Below are 7,628 nucleotides of genomic sequence, written 5' to 3'. Positions count from 1 at the left end.
TATATTCAGTGGAAGCACCAATTTGGGCCAAGGGCGACACAATTGTCTGCCCTGCCCTCGAGAATCTGGTCTAAAACCAATTTGGAAGCTTCTTTGGCAACTAAAAATTCCTAGTAAAGTGAAAATATTTATCTGGAGGGCACTCCATGGTATTGCTCCCCTAAAAAGCATTCTCCTTTACTTGACACATTGGTTCTTTAGGGGAATGTCCTGTTTGTCAACTAGGTCCTGAAGACATCCTTCATATGCTTTTCATCTGTCCATCGGCGATTGAACTGTGGGATGACTTGGGCTTATGTCAGTATATCCAGGAAGTTGTTGATGTGGAACGATCGGGGTATGTGGTCCTGGAAAATATGCTCCGAGCGCCCAGCCACAATATGCCAGGGCAATGGCGTGGGTGTTAAAGAAACAATTATGGTGGCATGTTGGTATCTATGGTGGACGAGGAGAAAAAGAACTAGAGGCGAACCTATCCCCCAAGTCTTAAATGTAAGATGTCGATCCTAAGAATTACTGCTAATGTTGTTAAAGCACTCTCTCGTCAAAGTGGCAGATCCTCTATTCGATGGTGTAAGCCTGAACCAAGACATGTGAAGTTGAATGTCGATGCTTCCTTTCAGGCTGACGTTCGTGCAGGATCTGTTGGTGCGGTTATTAGGGACTATCAAGGTACCCTTATGGAAGCTACATGTGCTAATATTGACCATGTTGCTTCACCAGCTATGACTGAGGCAATGGCTATGCGTGCAGGGCTTTCTTTTGCTAATGGCATGGGCCTCCAATCGATTATCTCTGAGTCGGATTCCATGGAGACAATCGAAGCTTATACATGTGAAGAAGCTTGGTGGAATGAATCGGCTGCAATTTTTGCTGATTGTTTTGATCTCGTGGTGCAGATTGGAACAATTATCTTTAAACACTGCCCGAGGGATGCAAATCAAGTGGCTCATGAGATTGCTAGTTTTAGTAACAGTAATAAGATCACTTGTAATTTCACTCGATGAAGCCCCTAGTTTCCTTACTAGCAAACTCATAAACGATGTAATTGTGCTTTGATTGGAGCAGCAAGTTTCTTACACACTATTTTCCTTAACATGCTACCTACGAGGACTGAAAAGTTTTAATAAGGCGGCTTGCTTGCTTAATATATTATGGTTTAAGAAAAATTACTCTAGTGGACCTTCAAAAAAAAAGAAAAAACTTGATAGTCTGATCTAAAATATACGATCATGATTTAATGACTGATTGGTAGTCTCGGGATTGTTCTTCCCGGGGAAACTGATTTGTCATAGTAAAAGAAAAAAACAAACATGCCGTTAGACAGCTTTTTTTCATCCCTATTATAGAGATCATACATGTGTTCGTATAGATATAAACATGTGCGTGACATGGTATACGGAAGGAACGTTTTCTCTTGTTTTTCAGCCGTGGAAATTACCTTATCATGCATGGTGTACTCCCCAAAAATAACTAACCTCGTGTACCAGACTTTGTTTTGGAGAGAGATACCTTCCACCAAAAACAGGCAGAAGTTCCCTCTAGAGGCGATCACGGAGGCGATCGCATTAGGGTTAGGGTTTTCTCCTTGAGGGTGGTGTGATCGACGGTGGATCCGATCTTGATGGCAAGATCTGCTTCGTGCGACGGCGAGCAAAACACCCTTGGTCGTGGGATCAGGGTGAGGAGGGTTGAGCAATGGCTTCGCACTCCCGCTTGGGGTCGAGAGGCGTTGGTTCGTCCAGGACACCCTCGCGATCTCCAGCCAAAAGAGGCGGTGACGACTTAGCGGCGGGGTGGTCTGCGAAATTAGGAGATCTTATTTTGACTGAGAAAGAAGACACTAGGCTGGTCATTGGCGGCGTGCGTTCCTCTGAGGCACCGCGTCCCAGGTGTGCGGCACTTGGAAAAGTTTGCTCCTCGCGGAGGTTGGTGATCGGGGCTCTGGAAAGGGCTCTGGAACGGGAGTGAGGTCTTCACCACCCGCCGCAGTTCAGAGACATCGGCAGCAATAGATTCGTGGTAAGGTTCTCGTCAGAAGGTGATTGGAAACAGGCTATGAACAATGGTCCGTGGCAATTTGATTTCTCAGCTGTCCTGCTGAAGGACTATGTCGGATCAGTGAGACCTTCTGACATGGTCTTTGATACAATGGATGTTTGGATAGTGCTTGATCTACCTATGGACATGATGAACATGTTGTATGGTAGACTCATAGGGGATTGGGTTGGGAAGTACATCTCAGTTGAAGTGGATCAGGATGGTATTGCATGGGGCAATGAACTGAGGATTAGGTTGGAAGTGAGAGCGGATCAGCCACTTCCTAGAGGGGTGAGCATGAAGGAGAAGGACGATGATAAGGAGGGCACTTGGTTCGACCTGAAGTATGAGAAGATTCCTAACTTTTGTTTTGACTGTGGCTGCATAGTCCATCCTGCTGATGGCTCTCCTGCAGAAAAATCAGAGTGGAAACAGAGGGGTGAGTGGCTTAGGGCTTCACCGCGCATAAACCAAAAACCGTCGGTGCCTACGCCCGTTGGTTTCTTCAGGAAGCTATGGTAGCTACTCACCAGAGTCAAATTCACGGGGAGGAGGATCCACGATCAGAGACCTCCCGCCAAGGCGGAACCTGACGAGAGATGATGCATACTCGGGTTCGTCCTGCACTAGCGGAGGCTGAGGGCTTTACCGGTAGCTAAGTGGTTTATCTCTCTCTCCCATGGTGTGGTCTTTATGTGGTTATGAGCTTTCTAATCTAGTTGGATAAGTAGATGTTACTCTTCATCTATTATGCTACTCAAGTGGTTTTATTATGTAATCTCCGAAGACACCTTTGTAGGATAACGTAGCATAGAAAACAAAAATTTTCCTACCGCGAACACGCAATCCAAGCCAAGATGCAATCTAGAAGACGGTAGCAACGAGGGGGTATCGAGTCTCACCCTTGAAGAGATTCCAAAGCCTACAAGATGAGGCTCTTGTTGCTGCGGTAGACGTTCACTTGCCGCTTGCAAAAGCGCGTAGAAGATCTTGATCACGATCGGTTCCGGCGCCACGAACGGGCAGCACCTCCGTACTCGGTCACACGTTCGGTTGTTGATGAAGACGACGTCCACCTCCCCGTTCCGGCGGGCAGCGGAAGTAGTAGCTCCTCTTGAATCCGACAGCACGACGGCGTGGTGTCGGTGGTGGTGGAGAAGTCCGGCGGAGCTTCGCTAAGCGTGCGGGAAGTGGAGGAGCGAGGCGGCTAGGGTTTGGGGAGAGGGGGCGCCGGCCACTATAGGGGTGCGGCCACCTTGGTGGTGTTTGAGGTGGCCGGCCCCCTCCCCCTTGTCCCTCATTATATAGGTGGAACCCCAAGAGGTGGTGTCCAAGTCTTCGAATAAGACCCGAACCAAATCCTTCCATAGGAGGGGCAATCCTAGCCCAACTAGGACTCCCACCCAAAGGTGGGATTCCCACCTCCCATGTGGGGGGTGGCCGGCCCCTAAGGGGGAGTCCACTTGGGACTCCTCCCCCACTAGGGTTGGCCGGCCATGGAGGTGGAGTCCCTTGTGGACTCCACCTTCCTTGGTGGTTTCTTCCGGACTTTTCTAGAACCTTCTAGAACCTTCCATAGAACCTTCCGCGACATTTTATTCACATAAAATGACATCCTATATATGAATCTTATTCTCCGGACCATTCCGGGACTCCTCGTGATGTCCGGGATCACATCCGGGACTCCGAACAAATATTCCAACTTCATTCCATATTCAAGAACTACCATTTCAACATCCAACTTTAAGTGTGTCACCCTACGGTTCGAGAACTATGCGGACATGGTTGAGTACTCACTCCGACCAATAACCAATAGCGGGATACTGGAGATCCATAATGGCTCCCACATATTCAACGATGACTTTAGTGATCGAATGAACCATTCACATACATTACCAATTCCCTTTGTCTCGCGATATTTTACTTGTCCGAGGTTTGATCTTCGGTATCACTCTATACCTTGTTCAACCTCGTCTCCGACAAGTACTCTTTTACTCGTACCGTGGTATGTGGTCTCTTATGAACTCATTCATATGCTTGCAAGACATTAGACGACATTCCACCGAGAGGGCCCGGAGTATATCTATCCAGTCATCGGGATGGACAAATCCCACTATTGATCCATATGCCTCAACTCATACTTTCCGGATACTTAATCCCACCTTTATAGCCACCCATTTACGCGGTGGTGTTTGGTGTAATCAAAGTACCTTTCCGGTATAAGTGATTTACATGATCTCATGGTCATAAGGACTAGGTAACTATGTATCGAAAGCTTATAGCAAATAACTTAATGACGAGATCTTATGCTACGCTTAATTGGGTGTGTCCATTACATCATTCATATAATGATATAACCTTGTTATTAATAACATCCAATGTTCATGATTATGAAACTAATCATCCATTAATCAACAAGCTAGTTTAAGAGGCATACTAGGGACTTCTTGTTGTCTACATATCACACATGTACTAATGTTTCGGTTAATACAATTCTAGCATGATATATAAACATTTATCATAAACATAAAGATATAAATAATAACCACTTTATTATTGCCTCTAGGGCATATCTCCTTAAGTCTCCCACTTGCACTAGAGTCAATAATCTAGATTACATAGTAATATACCTAACACCCATGGCATTATGGTGTTGGTCATGCTTTGCCCTAGGGAGAGCTTTAGTCAACGGATCTGCTACATTCGGATCGGTGTGTACTTTGCAAATCTTTACTTCTCCATCTTCGATGTACTCGCGAATCGAGTGGTAACGCAGCTTGATATGCTTCGAGCCTCTTGTGTGACCTTGGTTCTTGTGCATTGGCGATGGCACCCATGTTATCACGAGTAAATGATTAATGGGTCCAATGCACTAGGAACCACACCGAGCTCTACAATGAACCTCTTCATCCATACCGCTTCGATGAAGCCTCCGAAGCCGCTATGTACTCGATTCTGTTGAAGACTTCGCCACCGTGCCTTGCTTCGAGCTTGCCCGACTTCTTGCAGCACCATTCAATATAAACACGTACCCAGATTGTGACTTAGAGTCATCGGGATCGGTGTTCCAACTTGCATCGGTGTAACCGTTTACAACGAGCTCTTGGTCACCTCCATAACAAAGAAACATATCCTTAGTTCTTTTCAAGTACTTCGGGATATTCTTGACCGCTGTCCGAGTGTTCCATTCCTGGATCACTTTGATATCTGCTAGTCAAACTAACAGCATGTGCTATATCCGGTCTAGTACATAGCATGGCATACATGATAGATCCTACTGCCGAGGCATAGGGGATATTATTCATCCTTTCTCTTTCTTCTGCCGTAGCCGGTCCTTGAGTCTTACTCAATACCTTGGTAAGAACCCTTTCTTACTTTCGTCCATTCTAAATTTCTTTAGAATCTTGTCCAGATATGTACTCTGTGATAGCCCTATTAGGCGTCTTGATCTATCTCTATAAATCTTGATGCCTAATATATATGATGCTTCACCAAGGTCTTTCATTGAAAAACTATTATTCAAATAACCCTTAACACTCTGCTTAATAGTTCTATATCATTCCCGATCAATAATATGTCATCTACATATAATATCGGGAATGCTACGGAGCTCCCACTCACTTTCTTGTAAATACGAGGCCTCTCCATGACACTTGTATAAACCCGAAGTCTTTGATCACCTTATCAAAGCGTCGGTTCCAACTTCTTGATGCTTGCTTCAGTCCATAGATTGAACGCTGAAGTTTGCATACTTTGTCGGCATTTTTAGGATCGACAAAACCTTTGGGTTGTACCATATACAACTCTTCCTCAATGTCTCCATTAAGGAACGCCGTTTTGACATCCATCCGCCAAATCTCATAATCGAAAAATGCAGCTATTGCTAACAAAATCCTCACGAGATTTTAGCTTCGCTACCGGTGAGAAAGTCTCATCGTAGTCAACTCCTTGAATTTGTCGGAAACCCTTTGCGACAAGTCGAGCTTTATAGACGAGTAATATTACCATCGGCATCTGTTTTTCTCTTGAAGATCCATTTATTCTCGACGACCTTTCGGCTCTCGGGTAAGTCTACCAAAGTCCATACTTTGTTATCATACATGGATCCCATTTCGGATTTCATGGCTTCTTGCCATTTGTTGGAATCCGGGCTCATCATCGCTTCTTCATACGTCGCGGGGTCCTCATCATTGTTATCCACAATCATGACATTTAGACAAGGATCAAACCAATCGGGAGTGGTACGTTCCCTTGTCGATCTGCGAGGTTCGGTGGTTTCCTCGTTCGAAGTTTCATGATCATTATCATTTGCTTCCTCTGTTGCCGGTGTAGGCGGTACGAGTACAACTTCGATGCTTGCGCTACTGCGATCAACGAGTATAGATTCATCAATCTCATCGAGTTCTACTTTTCTTCCGGTCACTTCTTTAGTGAGAAATTCTTTCTCAAGAAAGGTTCCGTTCTTAGCAACAAAGATTTTGCCTTCGGATCTGTGATAGAAAGTGTACCCTATAGTTTCCTTAGGGTATCCTATGAAGACGCATTTCTCCGCTTTGGGTTCTAGCTTGTCCGGTTGTAACCTTTTTACATAGGCTTCGCAACCCCAAACTTTCAGGAACGACAGCTTAGGTTTCTTATTAAACCATAATTCATACGGTGTCGTTTCTACGGATTTTGATGGTGCTCTATTTAAAGTGAATGCGGCTGTCTCTAATGCATAACTCCAAAAAGATAACGGCAAATCGGTAAGAGACATCATAGAACGAACCATATCTAAGAGAGTTCGATTACGACGTTCGGACACACCGTTTCGTTGTGGTGTTCCCGGCGGTGTCAATTGTGAAAGTATTCCGCATTTCTTTAAATGCATGCCAAACTCATAACTCAGATATTCACCTCCACGATCGGATCGTAGAAATTTAATCTTCTTGTTACGTTGATTTTCTACTTCACTTTGGAATTCCTTAAACTTCTCGAAAGTTTCGGATTTATGTTTCATGAAATAGATATACCCATATCTACTCAGATCATCTGTGAAGGTTAGAACATAACGATAACCACCGCGCGATGCTACGCTCATTGGTCCGCACACATCGGTATGTATGATTTCCAATAAGTCAGTAGCTCGCTCCATCATACTAGAAAATGGAGTCTTAGTCATTTTTCCCATCAGACATGCTTCGCATCTATCAAGTGACTCAAAGTCAAGTGATTCAAGTAATCCATCGGTATGGAGTTTCTTCGTGCGTTTCACTCCAATATGACCAAGACGACGATTGCCACATATAAGTAGAATTATCATTCAATTTAATTCGCTTAGCATCAATGTTATGTATATGCGTATCACTACTATCGAGATCTAACAGAAATAAGCCATTCTTTTGTGGTGCTCGACCATAAAAGATATTATTCATAAAAATAGAACAACCATTATTCTCAGACTTGAATGAATAACCGTCTTGCATTAAACAAGATCCAGATATAATGTTCATGCTCAACGCAGGTACATAATAACAATTATTTAGGCTTAAAACTAATCCCGAAGGTAGATGTAGAGGAAGTGTGCCGACTGCGATCACATTGACCTT

This window comes from Lolium rigidum, chromosome 2 (genome assembly GCF_022539505.1).
Source record: "Lolium rigidum isolate FL_2022 chromosome 2, APGP_CSIRO_Lrig_0.1, whole genome shotgun sequence".
NCBI classification, from domain to species: Eukaryota; Viridiplantae; Streptophyta; class Magnoliopsida; order Poales; family Poaceae; genus Lolium; species Lolium rigidum.
This window is presented reverse-complemented; position numbering follows the sequence as displayed.